Source organism: Pantherophis guttatus, chromosome 7, assembly GCF_059756535.1.
Source record: "Pantherophis guttatus breed Tessera chromosome 7, ASM5975653v1, whole genome shotgun sequence".
NCBI classification, from domain to species: domain Eukaryota; kingdom Metazoa; phylum Chordata; class Lepidosauria; order Squamata; family Colubridae; genus Pantherophis; species Pantherophis guttatus.
The window spans coordinates 55015056-55027724 of NC_142069.1; the positions used below are offsets into that span (position 1 = coordinate 55015056).

Genomic DNA, 12669 nt, shown 5'->3' on the forward strand with positions numbered 1-12669 from the left:
TTCTGGGTTTTATTATTTATTATTTATTAGTTAATTTGGTTTAAAATGGGATTTTGTTGTACATGTTTTTAACTTGTGTTCGCCGCCCTGAGTCCCTCTGGAGAAGGATGGCATATAAATACAATCAATCAATCAATCAATCAATCAATCAATCAATAATAAATAAATAAATAAATAAATAAATAAATAAATAAATAAATAAATAAATATTGGACACATTGGAATATTATGAAGCAAATCCAGAAAAGTAAATGGCATTGTTATTTTTGGATGCGCAGAAAGCGTTTGATAATGTGAACTGACAATTTATGACTACACAATTGCAAATGATGGACTTCAGAGATAGGTTTATAAATATGGTTAAAACTATATATAAAGGCCAATCGGCAAAGGTGATTGTGAATGGTGAAATGACAGAAAAAGTAGATATTAGAAAAGGAACTAGACAAGGATGTCCATTATCTCCATTGCTGTTGTAAATGACCACACATACAAAGGGTGAAGATATATGTGGTGTCTTTATTGCCTTACATAGTGACATTATATACTTTGTTACTTTCAGCTACAGAGCACTTGTCAGCATCTCATTGGCTCACAAAACACTTCCAGCAACTATAAGATCTTTGATTAACCATTACTGCTTTGCTTAAGCACTTATAATGTTTAGCTATAGTAAAAGTATAACATATCCCATTTCCTCCTCTGTTGCTCTTCTTATTTACAGATTTAGGGTCTTATTTCTAATGTCATTTCCTGGCGCCTACGTGCATGTAACCTTCCTTATCTGAGGTTTGCCTTCGAGATTAGGAAAATTCCTGCACGTATGCAAACTCCTACATGTCCCTCTTTTTATTTAATTTTGAGGGAATAAAATTTTTTGTATATATCGCATTTGAGGAGGAGGCAGAGAGAGAGGGACAGGACGAAACATAGTAATTAATGAGGGAATACACTGAATGGAACAACAGCAAGCAGCTAACATGACAATAATAATCACAGCATGAAAAAACAACTGTTTAAGCCAGGACCAATCAGGAAGCCAATTGGTCAACCAGTCAAAAGGAGAAGAAATAGCATGAACATTATTCTGAAAATATGATTGAAGTTCATTAAGTTCATCTTCAATAGTCTTATTCAGGGAATGAAAATGAACAGCACATCCACGATGGCCAACAAGTTTACAAAAAACCCCTTGTCATGCTAACAAATAGTCAACAGCAAATATTGCTGGAGAACATCCTGATTCAGGTCCTCAATTTCATGTTAGAGATCACAAACAATAGCAGCAGTGGCATTAATTGATTTCTCCAGGCGACATGTTAAGCCCAGGATAGAATGTCTATTTTCTTGAGCTATTATTCCAGGGTAAGCCCCTAAGGTGATCACCCCAGTAATAGCTCCAGCCACAGCACGGCCAAAGGTATTTAAAGAAGAAAGTTGTGTATCAATGATGACTTCATCATTACATGTAGGACCTAATGGAGCATGGCGTTGTCGTGAGGAAGAAGAGAGAGCATCAATCTGCACAGGTAGGGAAAAGTAACCAATAGCAGCACACTGATAGTTCTGAGGGTGTACATTGGTTGCATATTTGTCAAAAAAGAACCACATATTAGGGTCCTTTAGTTGCCAGCCAGCACAAATGGATCCAGTATCAGTCATATCAGAAGCGTTAAAAATAGGAAAATTATCAGGATACATTTCTGGAACTAAATTAGGTCCATACAATAAAGAATTAAAGGTTCCCCATAACCAATAATAACCAGTACAATAGCTATAATTCCCTATTTTCAATAAAATGCGTTGAGCCTTAGCATAATCATTCCAATTGTTAAGCCAAGTATGGTGAGCATAACAACAAAAACATAAACCTTTAGTAAATTGATTAGTATGAAGATAACGCCAGCGAACCGAGTTAAGTTGCGCTGGGGGCTTGGAAAACAACCAGGAATGGTGAATGTTTTGCAGCTGTGAAACAATAAAGGAAGAAGATATTAAATCAGGTACGAAAGCAACTTGACCAAAAGCCATAGGAGGCTCATAGTACAAGGTGACATTAGTACCATGAACCAAAAACATATATTGAGCATGACGAACCCAGAGATTAGGGTTAAGTTGTATAGGCTGAGTGTCATTCAAAGCAGTAACAGAACCAAAAGAAGATAAGAGAATACAAAAAAGAATTGTGACAGAATTAGCTGTAATAATAGCAAAAACAGCAGCAACTAGATTTTCAGGAGTTTGAGGTAGATCAGCTTGAACCAATTGCTGTTGAGCTTGGTATGTTGTGGCCTTCACTTGCCCCCATGTGATTGGCAGGGGTCATTGCCACTCAGGATTAGGAGCAAGGCGATACTTTACTAGCGGTCTTGTCAGTGGTTCTATTGCACAAAAATGAACATTAACAGGAACATCTGAAAAGGATTCTACAAGAGTTAAATAATTCCAGGTAAATAAGGCAACAGATAATAAATGTTGAATCTTTCGCAAATGGTAAGGACCAGTCTCATGCTGTAGCTGTCTCTGCAAAAAGGACTTAAAGGTTAATAATAGCAAAAACAGGAGTATTCCAGGGGCTAGTAGAGGGTTCAATATGACCAGCAGCTAATTGTTCCAACAAGTTGCTGTAAAGCAGATAATTTTTCCATTGAAAGGGGCCATTGCTCCACCCACACGGGGGCAGTAGAGAGCCACTTAAGGGGAAGAGTCATCATCCAAAATCAATTGAGCATGTAAAAAAGAAAGTAAATCATGACCCCAAATATTAGTATGAATATCCAAAATATAAGGTTGCAGGGCAAAGGACTTACCAGCCGTGGTAGAGAATTGGATATCTTGTATGCTTTGCCAAGCTGTAGTGGAACCACCTATACCCCATAAAGAAGAAACTGCTTTCTTAGGCCATTGCACAGGCCACTGTAAAGATGAAATAACAGTAACATCGGCTCTAGTATCAAGCAACCCTTGAAAAGGTTGCTTATTCAAATAGAGAGTTAACAAAGTACGAAAGGAAGTAACAGACTGAAGTAAAGCCACAGAAGGAGAGGTAGAACCAAAACCAGCATCCCCACATGCCCCTATGCCAGGACATGGGACTTGATAGGGGAGCAAAAGTAATTGAGTAATAGAACATTGATCAGGAAGAGTTTGAGGAAGGTTCACCCAAGCCTGAATAAAGAGTTCCAGTGTAATCAGAATCAATAGTTTAGTTTAGTTTAGTTTATTTGATTTATATACCGCCCTACTCCCGAAGGACTCAGGGTGATGAACAGCCACAAGATAAAAACACATAAATACAAAATTTAAAACTGAATAAAACCAAATTAAACAATTTGGCCGAAGACAGATTTAAAACACCCCAATAAATTAAGAACGAATTAAAATTTGCGTTTTAAAAAGGGAAAAAAGGGAAAAATTAGGCCAGGCCAGCCTGATGGAATAAAAAGGTCTTGATAGCGCGGCGGAAGGTGCGTAGATCTGGGATCCTCCGTATCTCCAGGGGGAGCTCATTCCAGATAGTAGGTGCCCCCGCAGAGAAGGCTCTCCTCCTGGGGGCCACCAGTTGACATTGTTTGGCCAACGGCACCCGGAGGAGCCCCTCTCTATGAGAGCGTACCGGCCAGTGGGAGGCTACTAGTGGCAGCAGGCAGTCCCGTAGATACAATAACACCAGGGACCACAAAGCACCCCTTTTTATGAGCTGAAGATCAAGGCAAGATAAGACCCACTAAACCAGAGGGAAGAGGGCCTTTAAATTGAGAAGGAATCAATTTAACCTCCAAGGGAAATTTAAATTCCACAGATTCCTGAGTCAAAATCATTCAGAAAACTTGCTTCCAATCCTCAGGAATCATAGTATATCCATTTTTTATCCCTTCTACCAAGCCTCTAGTAAAATTACCACTGATGCCATACTCTGTAACAGCCTTTTTTAGTTCCCTCAAAATTTGATAAGGTAGCCCTTCCCATTCTGCTATCTGCTGTCCTGCCAATTAGCCCTGGCCCTGATGATATTGTACAGGACATACAGACAATAATTCAGCAAGTTCTGCCCCAGGCATGGAGGAATCCTGTTTGCAGGATTCTACCATTTTTTGAAAAGAAGATTGAACAGCAGAGTCAGAAGGTTTAGTAATCTGACCTGTGTCAGTAGGAGCTGAAGGAGGCAGAGTCAGATAGTCCGGAGAGGAAGGAGGATAGACAACAGCATTGGAGTAACATGGAGGTGGAGGAATTAAAAGAGACAGTTCAGTATTTTCAAATTTTTCCACTGCATATTGACATAAATGCCATACCTGCAAAATCTCTACCTTAGCTCTTGGTTCAGTATGTAAAACTTTCCCAATTTTTTCCCAGTCAGATAATCTTAAAGATCCCTTTTCAGGATACCATACACACTGATTCGCAATCTCCTGGACCAGCCGTAAGAGACTGCGTTGTGATATATTAGTGTGCTTTTTCTTAAGTAAATAGCTTAATTCTTCAGCATGCTTCCTTTGTTCCTCAGAAAGCGAAGACCCCATTACTTACAGAAACCTTCAAAAGGTTGAAAAAACCACAAGTACTTACAGAAACCTTTAAAAGGTTGAAGATACCACACGGGTTGACAGTGCACCAAATCCTTGCCGGACAAAGCAGGGGTCCCTGTTCAAGCACCACTTGTTGTAAATGACCACACATACAAAGGATGAAGATATATGTGATGTCTTTATTGCATTACATAGTGACATTATATAGTTTGTTACTTTCAGCTACAGAGCACTTGTCAGCATCGCATTGGCTCACAAAAGTCTTCCAGCAACTATAAGATCTTTGGTTAACTATTACTGCTTTACTTAAGCACTTATAATGTTTAGCTATAGTTAAAGTATAACATATCCCATTTCCTCCTCTGTTGCTCTTCTTATTTACAGATTTAGGGTCTTATTTCTAATGTCATTTCCTGGCGTCTGCGTGCATGTAACCTTCCTTATCTGAGGTTTGCCTTCGAGATTAGGAAAATTCCTGCACGTATGCAAACTCCTACACATTACTATTCATATTGACATTAGAAATTTTAAACAGAAAGATAAGACAAGATAAAGAAATAAAAGGAATGAAAATCAAAACAGAAGAATACAAACTACAAGCCTTTGCAGATGATTGGAAAAATCAGAATTGGACGAGATATTGACTGGACAGATGAAAAAATGATCAAGAAATTGTATAATTACTTATTGCAGATCAGATTAGAAGAGGAAGAAGTAAAAGAAACAACGATAGCATGGGCAAAAAACTTTGTTTATATGATAGAATTAGAGAGATGGCAACAACTATGGAAAAGGGATGATAAATTAACAATGGCAACTGCATATAAAGAAAATTTATATAAAATGTTTTATAGATAGCATAAAGATGCCAGAAAGATTAGCAGAAATGTTTAAGGATAAATCAGCTAAATGTTGGAAATGTTTTCTTTCTTTTTTAATTTTTATTAATATATTCTATGCACCAATACACAAATGAAATATACAATCCTGCCACCATGGTATAATGTGATTACATTGTCCATAAATATAAAGTCATTCCTTTATGCATACATACTTGCATCATATATATACATCATCATATATCTATTCCATCCCACCTTTTCTGGACCAAATCGTACCATAATTTCCAACTATATATATAAAATTCTGAATCTTTTTTACCATTGATCAATCTAGTTAATCTATCTGATTCCGCACACTCATTAATTTTATATATTATTTTCAAATCCATCGGTAAGTATTGATTTTTCCACTCCTGCGCATACGCTAATCTTGCTGCAGTAATAATGTAAATCAACAAGAACCATATATCTGATTTAACATTCAAAGGTTTTGCCCCCAACAGGAAAATCTCGGGCCTTAATTCCAAATTAATCTGTGTAATTTCCAAAATCCATTGCCGTATTTTTTTCCAATATTTAACCGCCTGCGGGCAGGTCCACCATTGGTGAAAATAAGTTCCATTACTGTAACCGCATTTCCAACAGCAAGCAGATGTCCTGGGAAACATTTTAGCTAGTCTCGCAGGGGGGAGATGCCACCAGTAGACCATTTTATATATGTTTTCTTTGTATGAAGAAGTCATCGTTAATTTTATATTTTTCAACCAAATCTGTTCCGATTGCTGGAAGTCAAGGGGATATCCAAAATTTCGCCCCCATGCTATCATACAATCCTTCACTACATCCTATCCTATCTGCAGAGACAATAAATATGCATAACATTTAGATAGTATCCCTTTCCTTCCTTCTAATAAGATCTTATCCAATTCTTGTCTTTTACGGTAGATTCCTTCACTATATAAATCTTTTTTATACCTGGAGTGCACTTGAAAATAAGACCACCAGTCTATCTTATATCCTTGAAAAGTTAATAATTCTTGTGACTTCGGATTACCCTGAACATCCCAAAAAACTTCATACGTCAAGGTTTTCTCCCCTTTATACAATGTCGGGTAGATCTGGGCTTCCTGCGCCGAAATCCAACATGGAACTTTGGAATACACTCTTCTTCTAATCTTTTCCCAAGTGTACCCAAGCGTCCTACGTAAATAGTGATCATCAAAGTGTCTAGGGCGGCTGGATGCTCCCGGCCATAGAAAATAGTGCCAGCCATGTTGAAGACCGGCTCCTTCAAATGTCAAAAGTCGTCTCTTTTGTAAGATCATCCATTCTTTCACCCAAATCAAGTTCGCTGCTTGGTGATAGAGCTCCCAATTTGGGAGTCCAAATTCTCCCCTATTTTGGGGTTCTTGTAACATTTTAAGTCTAATCCGCGGCCTCTTTCCCTGCCAGATAAATTTAGATATACTCCTATCCAAATTTGTAAAACACTCTTTATTCAACCTTACCGGGGCTGTTTGGAATAGAAATAACCATTTAGGTAACACGCACATCTTAATGGTTGCCACCCTTCCCAAAATTGATAGTTGGAGATTTTTCCATCTTTCTAGATCTCTGAGCATCTGGTTGTAAAGAGGAAGATATTTATCCTCCTTTATGGAGGAACATCTGGCAGTCAACCATATACCCAGATACTTAATTTAATTTGTTATTCTTAAACCCATTAACTGCTCCAGCTGTTGCCTTGGCATCTGAGTCATATTTTTCACTAGGATTTTAGTTTTTTCTTCATTCATCAGTAATCCTGCTACCTTCCTATACTCTCTAATCAAGCGTAATAATTTCTGGCCTGAGTCCAGTGGTTGATCCAAGATAAATACAAGATCGTCTGCGTAAGCCTGGACTTGAACTTCCTCCTGCCTAATCTTCATTCCTCTTATTTCCGTATTTCCTCTCACTTCTCTAAGCAGGGGCTCTAAAGTTAATACAAATAGCAATGGGGAAAGGGGACATCCCTGTCTTGTACCTCTACCAATTTGAATTCTCTCCGTCTCCTATGAGAACTCTTGCAGTCTACTCCCGGTAGATAGCTCGAATTGCCCGAATAAAATTCCCACCAAACTCCATATATTCCAATTGAGAAATCATAAATTCCCAACTGATTCTTTCAAACACCTTTTGGGCATCAACAAAAATTAAAGCTAATTGTTTATCTGGGTGATTTTCGAAAAATTCTAATGTATTCATGATAATTCTAAGATTATCTTGTAGATATCTATTAGGAAGGAAGCCATTTTGGTCTGAATGAATGAATTGGTTAAGGAAGCAGCTAAGCCTGGCTGCAAGAACCCCTGCAAATATCTTATAATCAGAATTTAGTAATGATATACGTCTATAATTCTTAATAAGAGATAGATCAGTTCCTTCTTTTGGAATAATAGAAATATAAGTCTCAGTCCAAGATACTGGAACCTGAGCCTCTTTCATAACCGCATTGAATAAATCCGTCATGTGTCTTCCTACCATGTCAAACACTATTTTATATAATTCAACTGGAAGGCCATTTCTACCCGGGGTTTTGCCATTCGCCTGTGCTTTCATAACTGTTTCTACTTCCTCCATTGTAAATTCCGCATTAAGAATTTCCTTCATTGTTTCCGAGATTTTAGGCAAGTCTGTCTTTTCCAAATATTTCCGAATTTCACAAATATTTTCCTCTCCTTTCTGATAAAGCTGTGTGAAAAAATCCTGAGCTACTGTTCTCTTGCCTTCCTTAGTACAATGAAGATTCCCAATTACATCTTTCAGCCCTTCTATTCTTCGTTTTTCCTGCTCCTTTCTAAGCCGGTAAGCCAACCATCTTCCTGCTTTATTTGCCCGTTCAAAAAAAATTTGTTTAGTCCACTTTATTTTATTTGCTAATTCCTCTTGGTCTAATAATTTAATCTGGTGTTGCCAGAAATCCCTTTCTTCTATCAATGTTGTCTGGGTTAATCCATTTTGCATCCTTTCTTCCACCTGTTGTAATTTATTCAAGAGGTTGTCTCGGTCTTTCTTACCCGCCCTACGTTTATCAATCATATATTTGATTAACCATCCCCTCATCACTGCTTTAACCATATCCCATGTATTGTATATTGAAGTATCCTCTTTCTTATTTTCCTGAAAAAAAAGATATAACTCCTTCTTAAATTTACTCATAAATTCTTCATCTTTCAGAATACCTATATTCATTCTCCATCTACCCTTCCTACAATGTGGGATCTTCCAAATTACCATTAGCGGGTTATGGTCTGCCCACTGGTTGGGCCCTATTTCCACTTCCGAGACCAACCCCCTCAACTCAAGAGACATCCATATCATATCTATTCGGGTCCACGAGTGGTGTCTGGGAGAGAAATAAGTATATTGATTTTTATTGGGATTTCTCAACCTCCATATATCCTATAATCCAAATTCCTCCCTTAAATCATTACATATTTTTGGTAATGTTCTCTTAATATCCTTCAACCTTCCTTGTATGTTTCCCGGGACATAATCCTGCATTCTATCCGTTACAGCATTGAAATCCCCCACTAAACAGACATGTTCATATTCCAGTTCCCCCAGTTTAACATATAAGTTTTGATAAAAAGCCCTCCGATTGTCATTAGGGGCATAAATACAAACCAATAAAGACTTCCACTGGGCAATTTCTATTTCGAGCATGAGAACCTGGCCTTCCTAGTCAGCAAAAACTTGTTGGGATTTCAAATGATGTACATATACCACTATCCCTATTACTATCACTATTTTTTTTTGACCTGCTAATGAGGTATAAGTTTTACCCGACGCACAGCATTCTAACAAATGGTTTTGATCTTTTTTTATATGGGTCTCCTGCATGCAGACAATATCATACTTAGCCTTTCTTAATTTATTCAAAATCCTACTACGCTTATTAGGAGCATTTAAACTGTTAATATTTACAGATATCAAACGCACTAATTCCCCCATTTCCTTTTCTCACCTAAGTTTTTACTTTCCCGCTGTTATGGCCTTCTTAGCTGTTTGTCTTGTCTCCCTCTGAGGTGCTGTTAATTCCTCAACTTTTCGTGTTCCCCCACCCTTCTTTCCCGCCTTTCCTTCGCTCCTCTCCTCTACCTCTTCTTCCTCTTGCGATTCCTCCAGACTTCTACTTTCCCCTTCTCCTTCAACATCTAATTCCGACAAATTAAATTGTTGTTCCATGAGTTCTCATGCTTCTTGAAGACTCCGAATCCTCACTTTCTTATCCCTCCATGTCATCAATAAGCCTTCAGGTAATAACCAAAGATACGAAATTGCATTTTTCCTCAGAAAAGTCATCAAAATTGATATCTGCATCTCTGTTCTCTTACTCGATGTGGGATTTGTTTCAAAACTATTATCGGTTGGCCTTTATATGTAATAGTTTGATCCCTTGTTTGTTTATAAAATTCTTCGCACAAAGCTTTCTTGTTAAAACGAATGTGAATTTCCCGAGGGAGATTATTCCTTTTTGCGTAGCTAGTGAATACTCTAAAGGCCTCGTCAATATCCCGTTGGATCATGAATCGATCCACCTCCAAAGTTTCTGCAACTATTTCTCCTACAATGTCATCCAGTTTTTCCCCTTTCTCTTCCGCCACATTCTGTATTCTAAGAAAAAAGATCTGTCCATTTCCAAAAAAATTATTTCTTCCTCTAAGTCCCTATTTATCGTTATTTGTCTCTTCTCCCAACTGTCCATCCGTCCTTCACATTTCTCCGTCTTCTTCTCTATCTCCTTCATTTTTTCCTCTTGTTGTATTAATGTCTGTCGTATATCTCCCAATTCACTTCGCATCTGTTTAATTTCTTCCTTAACCCCTCTCATTTCTGCTTTCACATCTGCTCCCAAGTCCTCAAAATTCTTAGATATCGACTCCTGGTTTTTAGCCATCGATTCCTGGATAGTTTGTAACATATTTTGAAGAGCCTGCATAGAAGGCATCTTCCCCATCGCCAACATATCTTTCGATGTTCTTCTAGAAACTAAATATGTCGAACTTGGGGTTACAGAGGTAGACAGAGAGATAACTTTCTTATTTGTTGTGGTAATAGTTGAAGATGTAGATATAACTGAAAACAACTACTGTTCCTCTACTCTTTATTAAATAAATATGTCAATCAAGTCTTTTAAATCAAATAAATTAATCCATCAGCTCTTGATATATCCAAATTAGTCAGTTTTCAATGTTTACTATGAGGCAGTGTATATATATATCTTTCCCCCCGCTCCTTTCCTTTCTTTTCCTTTCCTTTTAGTTGTAATATCCAAATCCACCACTAGGTGGCAGTGCAAGACCAACCAAGGGCAGTCTCCATCTTCAGCAGTGGGAAAGAAAGAAACACTGTCTAGTCATGATGTAGCAAAAAGCTCACCTCTTCTAATAATGTGACAAAGAGAGAAGTAAGAGAGAAAATCTCACTATGTCTTCAACAAGATCAATCAATTATTCCTCATCCAACAGACAATATATTCAAATAAAAAAAAAGGGGAGAAGATGAAGTTTCGATAATATCAGAGTTCAAAGGGAGATCAATAACCGCTTCTGAGGGGGGGGAATAACAGCTAGCAGCAAGAAGTTTACAAGACAGCTGTTTCTCTATTTCAGCCGCTCCCCCAGTAAATGGCAAATCTTATATGTTTCTTAGGCAGGAGGTTCAGTCACCTTGGAGCTAACTTAGTAAAGTAGAATTCTTACACCACGCTGGCGGGCTTCCCTCTCCAATCGGTATAGTCACGATTTCGGGGCGATCCCACGCCACCCTCTTTCTGCACTGGTACCCTGAGAAGAAATCTGCTGGCGTGCAGGAGAGCCACCTCCTCGCATGCCCCGATGCCTCCCCTTCTTCGTGGGCCTCTCCACGGCTCACGATGGCACAGGAACAACAGCCAGGCACAGAAAAGGGAGAACTAGGATAAGCAGCTTTACCGTTCCTAGTCCTCCATTTCAGCCTGACGCAACCGGAAGCCGAAATGATAAATTAACAATGGCAACTGCATATAAAGAAAATTTATATAAAATGTTTTATAGATAGCACAAAGATGCCAGAAAGATTAGCAAAAATGTTTAAGGATAAATCAGCTAAATGTTGGAAATGTTTTCAATTGCCAGGATCATATTATTATATGTGGTGGACATGTACGGAAGCAAAAAAATTATTGGGTTAGAATACAGACATGGTTAGAGGAAATGTTGCACCAACATAGAGTTAAAAACAGAGGCATTTTTATTGGGTATATTACTGGAGAAATATAGCAAAGAAGATACATATTTGATTATTCATATAATAACAGTGGCGAGAATTGTATTTGCACAAAAGTGGAATACAGAAAAAATCCCATCAGAAGGAGAGATAATGAAGAAAATTTTAGAATGTGCAGAAATGAATAGGTTAACATTGAGAATAAAAGATAAAGAGGAATCGGTGTATTTCAAGACATGGGGACAATTTTATGTATGGTTAGAAAAGAAATATGAGTAAAAGATTATAGAGAAATAAATTAGATAAGGTATAAGTAAATGAGAGAGAAGATAAAAAAGAAATAGAAACCCAGAAGACACCTGTGTAAATGGGAAAAGGGGGGGGGGAGAAATATGTTATTATATAAATGTACATTTATGATGATATGTGTGAATTTAGTAAAATGAAAAAGTAATTGAAAAGAAAGTAAAAATCGGGATTACTCAAATACCACTTTGGAAAATACTAAATTGAAAATGAATACAATAGAGAGAGAATGGAGAGGGATAGAGGAGAGGAGAGAGGAAGGAGAGAGAGGGAAAGAAGAAAGGGAAAAGGAGAGGAAGAAAGAGAGGGGAAACGAGTAGGAGAGAAAGTTAGAAGGGAGGAAGAAGGGAGGTGTGTGGGAAAGGAAGGGGAAGTACAGAAGGAGAAGGAGAGGAGGAAAGAAGAAAGTAGAAGAGTAGATGGAAGAAGGGAGGGAAAGGAAAGAGAGGAGAGGGAGAAGAAGGATTGTTGTAAAACAAGGGAGATGAAATGGTAGAAAAGCAACCCTGAATATACTTAAATTGTTTAGGCTGAAGATTGTATTAGTATGAAAGTTAAAAGAAAATATGTATGTTAGATAAGAAACAGTACATTTAAGATATGTTTATGAAAAAAAACCTTTTTCAAAAAAAAATCTACATAAGGTAAGTGACCCAGTCCGGTAGGATGGGGGGGGTGGGGTGAGCATGAGATATCTCAGTGAATTGGGGAAGGCCTTGGGTGGTTGGAAGCACTAGGCC

At 37.8% G+C, this 12669-nt stretch overlaps 1 pseudogene; it reads right to left on the reverse strand.

The window, feature by feature from the left end:
* Nucleotides 1-500: 500 nt before the first annotated feature.
* On the reverse strand, nucleotides 501-3510 carry LOC148112853 (uncharacterized; annotated as a pseudogene).
* Between the last annotated feature and the right edge of the window lie 9159 nt (nucleotides 3511-12669).